Here is a 12,965-nt window from a genome sequence, read left to right as displayed (position 1 = left end):
CGTCAATTAGCAGGAATAGACCCAGCAGAAATTGTCGTACCTTTAACTAAGGAGGATATTGAAAAATTATGGACAGAAAGTGAACCTTGGCAAAGAGCTTGCAGTAATTTTTTGGGAGAAATTAACAGCAAATATCCCAAAAGCGATAGAATTGATCTTATAAAGAGAGCTGATTGGATCTTGCCTCGAATTGTACGGGAAAAGCCCATATCTGGAGTTCGTACATTTTATACTGATGCCAACAAACAAGGAAAGGCAGGTTACAAATCAGAAAATTTAAGTAAAGTGGTTCAAAGTCCTTATAATTCAGTTCAATCAGAATTGTATGCTATTCTGTTGGTATTAAAAAAAATTATTAAAAAAATTATTAAAAAAATTAAAAAAACCATCAACAATTTCCAAAATTTAAAATCCTGAATCATGACATGACACTAGTGGAATTCAGGTGTTTCTGGTACATGGACTGCTCTCACCCAATGTGAGGTTGAACTGATGACCTTGTGTACATTCTACTTCACAAATGAGTCTGTCAGATACGCTAAGCCTATAGGCTGAAGATGATGCCCCAAACTGTGGAGAAACCTCAGGTGACTGTCCAGGCAGCTGGCTGTTTCTGTCAACTCACAAATTTTTTGGAAGTTGCTTACATGCACTTTCTGTTTTTATTTTTGTTAGCTAATATTATTTCCTTCTTGGGTCTCTGAGGGAGTTGAAGATTAGGTAGTTATAGTTGAAGGTTAGTTAGTTATAGTTGAAGATTAATTAGGATAGAAAGTGAATTAGATACATTTTGGACTTAACAAAATAGGATAGATAATGAAATTATTTTCTCTGAATTTGTCAAATACAAATGGACTAGACATTGTTTAGACATTTATTACTTGTATATATTGTATATAGTCATTGTACTTTTGCATATAGTTTTTCTTTTATTAGTTATAACCTTTTTCTTTTTTTTCCTTTTTATTAAAATAGAAAAGGGGAAATGTGGTGGTATTTTACTTGTACTGAAATGTGATTTTAATTGTATGTTAATAAATAAAGTGGTCTGGGTGTCAGAGCTATTAGAGCCATAGCAAGTGCATGGCAGCGATGGCGCACGCCTTTAAGGACCTGGAGGGCGGTACATTCAGGCAGTGACGAGGCAGTCACATATTTGGGTTTACAACCAATGAGAAGGCAGAACAGCTAGACTATATAAAGACACACACAGGAAGTAGGTCCCCTTTTCGGAGAGCTCTCTTGGCTGAAGAGGATCCCTGAATCAGGAAGGGTGAGGCTCTTAGCTCTGACCTCTTGGCTTTCTTCTCTGAATCGGCTCTGTGTTTCTTATTTAATAAGACCGTTGGTTACATCTACACACAGACTCAATCACAGTGGAAGGAGTTGGTCAAGATCCCAGAGGACTATAATTGAGATAGTGAAGCATGGGGAATGCATGTATGAGTAGGGCTGGGAACAAAGTGTAACTGTAGCTGAAGTTTTCCTGTGTCCCACCCAGTCCTGCAACCACTCAGACCCAAGTGAATATACAGAGGCTTACATTTATTATAACTGCTCGGCCATTAGCTCAGGCTTATTACTGACTAGCTCTTACACTTAAATTAACCCGTAATTCTTATTTATGTTTAGCCACGTGGCTTGGTACCTTTTCTCAGCTCTGCCTTCACATCTTGCTTCCTCTGTGTCTGACTGGTGACTCCTGACTCAGCCTTCCTCTTCCCAGAATTCTCCTAGTTATTCACCCTGCCTGTATTTCCTGCCTGGCTACTGGCCAATAAGTGTTTTATTAAATCAGTTTACAAGAGCATTATCCCACAGCATGTACAGTTCATATCACATGCCAATGACAAAGAGAAATAATTGACTCTGAAAGAGGGACTTAACAACTGAATAGACTGTTGAGGTGCACCATAAGTGCAAAGCAATGCATTGACAGCTATGGCCACAGTTCACTTCAACTCTTGCAAAAATCAGATGGATCTGCACTTCCATTTCATTGCAAAGGAAAAAAAAAAACTAAATCTAAAAAACAATATTTAAACCCACATCTCAGTCTTCATTATCTCTCATTTAGAATATCTGCAGTAGAAAATGAACTTTGACAATAAAGGAAACAGAAATACAAATGGTAATAAAACTAACAGTAATAAACGTGGCAGTTCATAAAAAGCTATCACAGAGCTGACCAAGACTAATTTGCGATGTGTTAGAATTATTAGGTAAACGTTTTATTCTCTTCGCATTTGTCTGTGTTTGTACACGCGCACATGAGCATGCTTGAATGTGTGCGTGCACGCATGTGTGAATATGTGTGTGTGTGCACATGTACACATGCACATGCATGCCTGTGTGTTACTAGGGATAAAATGTAGAGTAGGGTTTCGTGTATGCTGGCCACCACCCTACTGACACAGTAGCGTTAAGGTAAAGCTGTTTCCTTCTGGTCACTGTCATGAAACCTCTAGCTTGGGTGGAGACCTAATATTGTAGTTGAGGAGGTCGATCACCTGGCTAACAGACTCTCGGGAAGGCAGGACCAATACTAGGAAACAACAATTTCACCTTAACTTGTTCCAAAGAGGAAGGAGGAATAGTTAGTCTTTAAAGAGATCATGTGCTTTTCCTTTCCAGAATTTTTGCTTCCTAGTGCAGTCCCTGCTAGCAATCATGACGTTCTATTGGGTCTGACCACCATTGAAAGGTACAACTTCTCCTTCCTTTCTTTCTTTTCTTTCTGTCTTTCAGATGTCTTTTTTCCTCATTTTCTTCCTCTAAAGCCCTTCACCCCCACCATGTGGCTGCCTGCTGCCATCTGACTAATTTACAAGTGTCTTCTTCTTCTTCTTCTTCTTCTTCTTCTTCTTCTTCTTCTTCTTCTTCTTCTTCTTCTTCTTCTTCTTCTTCTTCTTCTTCTTCTTCTTCATTCTCCTCCTCCAAGCAGATGCTGTGATTTATGGCTTGCCTACCTGTAGCTAGAGTTTTCCTGCCTGGCCCACAGTCAGGACAAATCTCTGTCATCCGCCAGTCCTCAGCTGCTCAGACCCAACAAAGTAAACACAGAGACTTATATTGCTTACAAACTGTATGGCCGTGGCAGGCTTCTTGCTAACTGTTCTTATATCTTAAATTAACCCATTTCTATAAATCTATACCTTGCCACGTGGCTCGTGGCTTACCGGCATCTTCACATGCTGCTTGTCATGGTGGGGGCCGGCAGTGACTCCCTCACCTTCCTCTTCTCTCAATTCTCCTCTCTGTTAGTCCCACCTATACTTCCTGCCTGGCCACTGGCCAATCAGCGTTTTATTTATTGACCAATCAGAGCACATACAGACCATCCCATAGCACCTACCCTCTATTGCTGTGAAGAAACACCATGACCACAGCAACTCTTCTAAAGGAAAACATTTAATTGTGGTGGCTTGTTTGCAGTTCAGAGGTTTTGTCCATTATTGCCATGGTGGGAAGCAAAGCAACATGCAGGCAGACATGGTGCTGGAGCTGAGAGTTTTTATATCTTCATCCAAAGGCAACAGGAAGTGAACTGTTTCATGGCTTGAGCATATATGAGACGTCAAAGCCCACCTCCACAGTGACACACTTCCTCCAATAAGACTATACCTCCACTAGTGCCACTCCATTTGGGGGGCATTTTCTTTCAAACCCCCATAGCTTCCATTCAAGCAATTCTTACGTTCTGTTATTTATGGGACTAATATCCCCAAAAAGGGATGATGATTTTCCCAGTGTTTTATAATGACCACAGAGGGACTCCCCAATACTTCAGTTAATATCACCACTGAGGTACATTCTCAATCCTAGGCAAATGCTTAAACAATGATTATAACTCTGGTAAAGCATTTCCGGGCAATGATGAAGATAAACAGACTGTTTAAACAGAGAAATAGAGGTTTTAAAAAGAACTTGACACAAAAATCTTAAAATTGAAAGTACAATATCAGAAATAAATACAATTGTGGGCTGGAAAGATTGCTCAACAGTTGGAAGTACTGTCACTATTATTTGGGACCTGTGTTTGGTTCCCAGCACCCATATGTCAGCTCACAACCATTTGTAACTGCAGTTCCAGGGGATCCAACACCCTCTTCTGACTTCCATCAGGCATGCATATGGTGCATATACACATATGCAGGCAAAACACTCATGCACATAAAATGAAAATAAAAAATAAATAAATATAAAAATCAGAAACAATAAAGTTCATTTAATGGACTTACAAGTGAGGTAGAAGATAAGTCAATAAATGTTACCTAAATAATATTTAACAAATAAAAAAATTGAAATAAGGAGAAAAGAGAAATTGGGAGTAATAATTGATACCATGAGGGTTGATACCATTTTTATAACTAAAGAATACAAAAAAAGGTGAGAAATTGGAATACTTCTGTGCTCAAAATCACAGTGGAGTTACTGTATCTCAGCCTTTGACTGAGATCGGCTGTAGCAGCCTCCCTGGATAAGGCAGAAAAACAGGGACAGAGAGGCCTCCATGACGGACTCTGCCATCACCCAGTGAATTTGCATCAGTTGCCTAGTTAGCCAAACCTCCTTTTTCACAGAGACTTCATCATACACAGGAAGTACAAAAGGCTTGACAGATCTCCATTTCTAACTCACTCTCCAGAACATTGGATGGACTCCCTTAGTCCAAGGATGGCTTCCATTTTTCTGCCTTAGCATGTGTATACTAGAATCTACCTTTTCACCCCACACCGTAAAACCCCCGGAGAGGCCCTCCACTTCAGGAGCTTTCTTTATCCTGTACTTAATAAAGCTTCCATTTCTTACTCCCTCTTTGTGATCCTTGTGCCTCATTCTTCAGTTTGGGAGACAAGAACCCAGAAGAAGGAAACTCTACAAAACAACAGAAAAGGAAAATAATGAAAGACAATATGATGTATAAAGAAAATAAAAATTCAAAGACTAATTTCTCATCAGAAAAAAAGTTAAATTCAACAGAAAAAAATACACTAAAGAGTAGAAACAAAACAAAAATTTATCTTATAAATTTATAATCCAAAAATATTCTTTGAAAATGAGGGTGAACAAGGAATGAATGAAATAATATCTATTCAAATGCCAGATTAATAAGGAGCATTTGATGAACAGTAAAAAAAAAAAATCTGAGATCGTAGTACCCATTAAGTGATTAGCACATAGTACATATTTGATAAAAAAATAGTGTAATTAAATGATAGCATGATATTAAAGGGTTTAGTACTTGAATGAGTACAGTAAAATTTCCTTTGCTCTTAATGAGAACAACCACAAAAAAGGTAAAATAAAGACATTTACATGTAAACAAAAAACTGAAGAATATAGTTCCCAGTAAAAATCACATGACTTCTTTAGGAGCATGTAGATAATGTCAAGCAAAAATAGTTTCACACTGTGATAGGTTTACCTCCCTTAAAGCCAGCACAAAGAACAGAAAGTGTAAATATATACGTACTTGTATATGTTCCTTTGTAAATGAAGAGTTGCATATCACTCCAAAGTTGACTGTGGTTAATTTAACACATTTTAATAATGAGCGCACCCACATGTAAGTAAAATAAAAACATAGCAAAGAGATGGTCAACGGGACAACAGAAGAGATCAACTGTAACTCTTGTGCAGGAAAACAAATGTTAATCTATAAAGGTTACAGAACAAAAACAAAAACAAAAAAAAAACAATGCAAGGAAGGGACAAAGAATGGAATGGGGATAATGAAAAGCTACTAAGAGTACGTTGAGACAGAACCAAATCAACAATTACATTACTGTAAAGGCACCGAAAACTGTAGCTGCATTTTGTCCTGATCCCATTTGCCATCCTCCTTTGTAATATTACACCAGTTCAGATTCTTTTCATCTCATTTTAATGAGCTGACTTGTAACAATAGTCAGTCTGCTTTAACATCCTCCCCACCATAACAATATTGAGTCTGCTTTCCTAAGGCCCAAATCCTGTCACAGAATGCCACTTGAATTATCTTTCTTACTTTCTTACCAAATTTCTCCCCATTGACCTTTCAGCTCTCAGTTTGCCTGTGTATAAAAAGTCTTCATTGAAGCCTTAAACCTTAGGGATGTCCCTCTGTCCTCCTCTAAAAGCGGCTCTCACCTTTACAGACGACTACACACCCTTTTCTATGCTAGACTCTGTAGCTGGAGTTTTCTCCAGTCCTGCCTGGTCCACAGTCAGGACAAATCTCTCTCACCCGCCAATCCCACAGCCACTTTGACCCAACCGAGTAAACACATAGAGACTTATTTTGTTTAAACTGTTTGGTCTAATGGCTCAGACTTCTAGCTATCCAGTTCTTACATCTTAAATTAATCCATTTCTACAAATCTATACCTTGCCACGTAGCTGGTGGCTTACTGGCATCTTCACATGCTGCTTGTCATGGCGGGGGCTGGCAGTGTCTCTTCCCACCTTCCTGTTTTCTCAATTCTCCTCTCTGTTAGTCCTGCCTATACTTCCTGCCTGGCCACTGGCCACTGGCCAATCAGTGTTTTATTTATTGACCAATCAGAGCATTTGACATACAGACCATCCCACAGCAAGACTCTAACTGCTCTGGTTCCATGGGCACATATTCATAAGGTTTCTGTGGGAGTCTTGTGTGCTTGCTTTCAATTACTGCTATTAGAATTCTTCTTTTCTCCACAGGTTAGACCCAAAGGGTCAGCCATACCTTAATCTCAGGTCAGTTGAACTCCTCACATCCTAGTCCAGCTAAGAATCCCTGTTCTCAAGTATTAAAATGTTTGCACCACCAGAATTGGAGCCTGCATCCCTTCATAGCCAGCCCCACAGCCTCTTCTAAACCTCAGATTATAGCCACACCTGTTTCCTGGACATTTCCTTCACTTTCATTTATTTGGTCTTTATGCTCCGTCTTTTTTGAAATACTCTAACCAGGCTCTCTGGGAAACTTTCATTCATCTGGAATACCGAGTTCAAGTCCATTGTAGAGCCCACCTCCTCTTCCTCAGAGCCCTATGGTAAAGAAGCACAGATTACATTCAGGTTTCAGAAATATCTGCTGCCTCCACTAGTCAGCTGAGAACAAGGTCTTATTTATCATTGTTCTCTCTTTTTGCACATAATACTACTGCTAATATTTTAAGCTTCCACTGAACATCCCCTTTGTTACGATGCAAAATATGAAAAATCAAAAAATGGGGAGTTGGGGGTTGGAGAAACTTGGGGACTCAGTGCTTAAGAGAACTGGCTGTTCTTCCAGAAGACGGATTGGATTCCCAGTACCTATACGGCAGCTAACAGCCACCTGTAACTCCAGTTCCAGAGGTGATGCCTCTTCTGGCCTCTGTGGGTACCAGGGATGCCAAGAGGTTTATAGACCCACATGCAAGCCAAACATTCATACACATACAAAAAAATAAGTAAATACTTTTGCAAAAATAAGAGAGTTATGATCATCGAATAGTCATAAACAACTACTGAACAGCAATAAAGTTACACTGGATTCTAGTCCCTTAATTCAACTCCAGTTCACTCAACACCCACATGCAGCTACAACTTTGCATGGCAAGAGCAGGAGGAAGAATACTGAATAGGCGCCTGACAGTCAAACTTAGAAGTCCTATATGCTGTGGGATGTTCTGTATGTTAAATGTGTTGCTCTGATTGGTTAATAAATAAAACACTGATTGGCCAGTAGCCTGGCAGGAAGTATAGGCGGGACAAGGAGCGAGGAGAATTCTGGGAAGTGGAAGACTGAGGCAGGGAGACGCTGCCAGCCACTGCCATGAGTACCAACATGTAAGATACTGGTAAGCCACGAGCCATGTGGCAAGGTATAGATTTATAGAAATGGGTTAATTTAAGATATAAGAACAGTTAGCAAGAAGCCTGCCATGGCCATACAGTTTATAAGTAATATAAGTCTCTGTGTGTTTACTTGGTTGGGTCTGAGCGTCTTTGGGACTGGCGGGTAAGACATTTGTCCTGACCAGGCAGGACCAGGAAAACTATAGCTATGTGTGAGCTATACCTGTCCAAAGTTAATTTAAATGCTAAGGTCAAAACTGATGATAATCTTCATTCAGCCATTTGATTTTGGTTTTGTTTATATTTTTGTTTTTGCCAGAGATCAGGCAGATAAAAGCACATATAAAATTGCAATTGATGACAGTTGACTACCCCAATTGTAGCACCCCATAGTATATGAAACATTAAATATTAATCTCTTCTATCAAAGGCTATAAGAATTGTGTTTACCACAAGAACATCAAATCCTTTTATCTCCCCCATGTTGTAAGACTTTTATGCAAATATTTTAATCCTCCCCAGCCAGTAAATCCTTTATTTATAGAAAGGGCCTGCTGTAAGCTTACAACTTGAGTGAATTAAATGCTGAACTTTTTTCTTCATTTTCTTTGTTCTGATTCTTTTAAAACTACCCATTAGACTAAGACTGTAAGGTGGGTCCCAGCAATGGGTGAAAGACATAGTCTTCACTTGTGTTAGAATGAAAACCAAGTAGATTTCCTGGCCCTGTGGGCTTGCTCTTCTGTGAGCCATGTGCCTTCTTGATCAACAGCCAAGTTGTGCCGGGCGGCTGTGGCACACGCCTTTAATCCCAGCACTCAGGAGGCAGAGCCAGGCAGCCAGCCTGGTCTACAGAGTAAGATCCAGGACAGGCACCAAAACTACACAGAGAAACCCTGTCTCGAAAAACCAAAAAAAAAAAAAAAAAAAAAAAAAAAAGAAAGAAAGAAAGCAAAGTTGTGCCTTGTTGAGACACTTCAGTTGGAGTGGTGGTGGTGGTTTCCTTCTTTGCAACCCTGAATTTATTTTTAACAACAGGCATTCAGTTATACATAAGCTAACTATATTCAAGAAAATTTTAGAGGAAATTCAGGAAGGGGTCACTAATTAATTGGAGTAAACTGCTTTCTTTGATAGTAAGTTGGATTTCAGTAATGCCCCAAACGACAAATATTTTCCAATTATAAGGCCTCTGATTTAAGAAATCTTATATATTAAATAGATTTACAAACTTCAATAACTAATTGAGTCCCCCACTCTTGCGGGCCGCAAGAATATATCATAGAGATTCAGCTATGTATTAAAGCTGAATTTTGACCGGCCAAGGGTCTGTCAAAAGGCAAAGCCATTTATTATGAATGTTTGGTGTTACCCAGCCTTTAATATTTCAGCTGTCTTCTGCTATGAAATCCTTGTGTGCCCAGACCAATTGGTAAACAATGCAGATCCCCAGACCTGCTGTATCTACTAAGTTACTAACTGCCCTGCTGAGCTTAGGAGACAAGCTGGTGAGAGATGCCTAGGTTTGTTTCCTGTGCTAGTGAAGCTCAGACCATCCCCTCGGCTTGAGGAGGTCTAGTGGTTCTCCAGAGCATTGTGACTGAAAACAAAAGAGGTTTTTACATATTAAGGTGAGAGATAAAACAACATTCCTGAGGAGGCAGGGAACCATGTGCCCAGTGAAAGAAAGGGCAGGCATTTTCTGTAGACAAGGACAGAACAGCATGGAGAGAGAGAAGAGAGGATGACAGAGGTTCTATAGAGGGTAAGCAGATCTCGAGTAGAGTTTTCTGAGTGCCAGGAATAGAGAGTAGCAAAGAGGGAGAAAGAGGATACAGAGGACGAAGATGAATCTGAAAGCATAGGAGTTAGTCGTTAGCTGGACTATGAGCTAGGGAGCTTGACAGAACTGCAGTTATGGAGATAGGATTTCATCGCTGAGAAATAAAGTAGACAGATATAGAGTTTGTTATGTCTAGAGTTACTCCTGCCTTGAATGCTTAGTGGAACTATAGCTGAAATGATGCAATTTTGTCTTAAAGGAATAAAGTTAACAGTCATAAGAATACAGTGTATGTAGATTTTTCCCCCTGATAACCCACACCGGACATAGCAAAGCCCCCTTGGACCCGGGGGAATCCATACCCCACCAAAGGTGACAACCCAAAGAAAGAAGCAAATCTGTAGCAGGATTGGTTTGAATGATAAGATTACATGTACTGAAGGCAGGTAGGTCAATATGATGGTTTATGCCAGCATCTACTGTCTAGAGTCAACTTGGGTTGTTAAAGTGTTGAGCAATGAATTCATGTTCTAATTTTCCAGGAAAAGTTCATCAGGGAGCACATTAGGGTATCATGGGATATTCATCCTGCTTGCATAGCAAAACCCCACATCATTTTCTTTTACCCTGCACTGCTGCCACTGAATCTACCTTTTGGCCATGGAAAAGGGTCCACAGTTATTTTCTACATCTGATGGGTCCATTTATTTGCAGTCAGGAGGAATTAGCCAGGCTGTTATTTCACTTGCAGTACTTGACCTTGTGGACATTTCTGCTTCAAACATTGCTGAGTTTGGAAAGTAAGTGCATGAAGAGCTCAGTATCCCACCTGCACTCTGAGAGTAGGCTGCTTTGTTTGTTTGTTTAATAAAATATGCTTAATCTCAGGATTATCTTTATAGTGCTTTCATGACCATTAATATGATATAAAATTCAGAGTTACATTCTGAGATTATAAAACAAGAATTTGTGTCAAAACTATTTTCCCCAAATCACAAAGCAAATTATCTCCATTCTCATTTGTGAAAAATAAGGAGAAAATAAAGAACAGAATCGATCTCCCATTTCTTCTATTTTGTAAGATTTAACATCAATGTGTTTGCATATCCTGCTGTGATCCCGGTGTATAAAGATGTATCTGATGTCTACTACTCACACATAGATGTCAGTGCTGGGCCCCCGAGCAAGGCAAAAGGCAAACATAAGAATAACCCCTTCTTGGAAGGATTGATCACTTATAATCAGTGACAGACAGATGCTTAATGATCACATGGATCAAAGTAGAACACCAGCCCTTGAACTAGTCTGAAGTGCTGAGGAAAGACAGAAAATATAACATGGCTGGCAGGGAGAGTCAAAGATGGCTTTGAACAGGCTGTGGTACTTCAACTCGATATTAAAGAAGGGGAAGGTTTATGAAGGGAAGGAAAGATGTGGATTTTCAGTCTGGGCTGATGGAAAACAGTGAGTAAAACAAGAGACTGGGATAGAGGAAATGGAGTTTGTGTATGAAGAGTCCAGATGCAGAGTAGAAGTTGAAAAGACCAATTCAGAATATTTTGTAGAGAATTTAAGTGATTTACTGAATGTCTGGTCCTTGGTCTTTGGGAAATGTGAATCTCTAAAGATCACGTTTGGTATCAGTTTCTGCAAAGATCTCTCACAGCTGGTATAAAAGAGGAGCGGCTTTGCTGACTCCCCATGGGCGGCCCTACCCTTTTGGAGGAGGGGATGGGGGTGTGGGTTGCGGGGAGAGGCTGGGGAGAGATGGAGGAGGGATGAGGGGGGATCTGGGGTTGGTATGTAAAATGAATAAAAAAAATTTTTAAATAGAAAATAAAGAGGAGTGTAAAGGAGGAAAGGAGGACTGAAAAGGAAAAAGAATGAGACTTCTTTGCTCTAGTCAGGCACAATTGAAGATGCTTGAAACTGTGTTGTTGACAGCTCAATGCAGGAGCAAATGATGTGACGATTTTCAAAGCAAAATTGTCTGTTCTAAGTTAAGGATGAGCATGGCTCAGTGATCAAATTGAATCAAGCTGTTATCTTGGTTAGAATCCCAGCTTCTTATGGTTTTGGATGAGTTTCAGGTTTTAGAAGCACATCAATAGAATTCTTCCAAAATGTGCTATTAGGCTACACTCCACTGGAGGGTAGTTACTTCATCCGAACATTATCTGTAAAAATGGAAGCAACGTAGATTTGAGCACAGAAATAACAGTGTTTCGTGACTAATAAGAGTCCTTCTAAAGTAGACACAATCAAAAGGACTTTGAAAATGTTTGGACGGTAGTAAACATTTTATGGTTCCTTTTGTTGCTTGAGGCAGAGTCTTGCATTGGTAGCCCACCTAGGCTGGCCTTGAATTCATGGCCATCCTCATGCCTCTACCTTCCAAGGGATAGGATAATAAGCATGAGCCACTCTGAGTGACGATTGTTACCTTTTTGGAATATAAAATATAAGGATAGGTATAGTCGAGCACAGAGAACCAGATTCCAATATATATCCTTATATAACAATTTACTGGCTCATTTCTCAATTTGAAGACAATGTTCAATAAGTGCATGATATAATATTTTCAAACTGAATGATAAGTGGTATTATCGATATTTGTCTTTAAAAACAATTTTATTTATTTATCTATTTATTTTTATTTGGGGGTGTTGCATGTGCTATGACTTACATGTGAGTTGAGAGAATAGCTTGCAGGATTGGTTCCCTCCACTGTGTGGGGCCTGGAGATGGAACTGAGGTCATCAGGCTTGGCTGCAGGCATTGTTACCAGCTGAGCCATCTTGCCACTTCCAAACTATATACATGATCCACAGATGTAGTCATTCTTGTAACTGTGTGCATGCATTTTTGTGTATAGTCAAGTATGCACATGTGTTCTATGTGTGTAGGTGATCATGTATGTGAGGGTGTGTACTTGTTTGCTCGTGAGTGTAGAAGCCAGAGATCAACTTTGGGTGTCATTTACCATGCATTTTGTTGTTGTTTTGTTTGTTATTTTATTGTTTTGTTTTACATGTATTTTATCCTATATTAGGAAATGTTGGTAGCCAGTAAGCTGTATAGACTCTCCTCTCTTTTGCCTCCACACTTCTGTGATTACAAGTACATGCCACCATGCTAGGCTTTTTTATGTGAGTGCATGGGATTGAACCCAGGTCCTAACACTGCCAGTGAAAGCACTATACCAGCTAAGTGATCTTCCCAGACCCAATTCTTCTATTTTTATAACATGCAATAACTATTTGAGAAGATGATGTAAGGGACAACATTAACATTCTCTCTTCAAATAGAGCACTATTTCAATACCCTTTACAAACATCATATCCATGCTTCTTTTATTTTTTTATTTTTGTAA

Source organism: Peromyscus californicus, unplaced genomic scaffold, assembly GCF_007827085.1.
Source record: "Peromyscus californicus insignis strain IS unplaced genomic scaffold, ASM782708v3 Scaffold_25__1_contigs__length_3188244, whole genome shotgun sequence".
Lineage (NCBI taxonomy): Eukaryota > Metazoa > Chordata > Mammalia > Rodentia > Cricetidae > Peromyscus > Peromyscus californicus.
The sequence above is the reverse complement of the archived record's forward strand: the minus strand, read 5'-3'. Positions refer to the sequence as shown.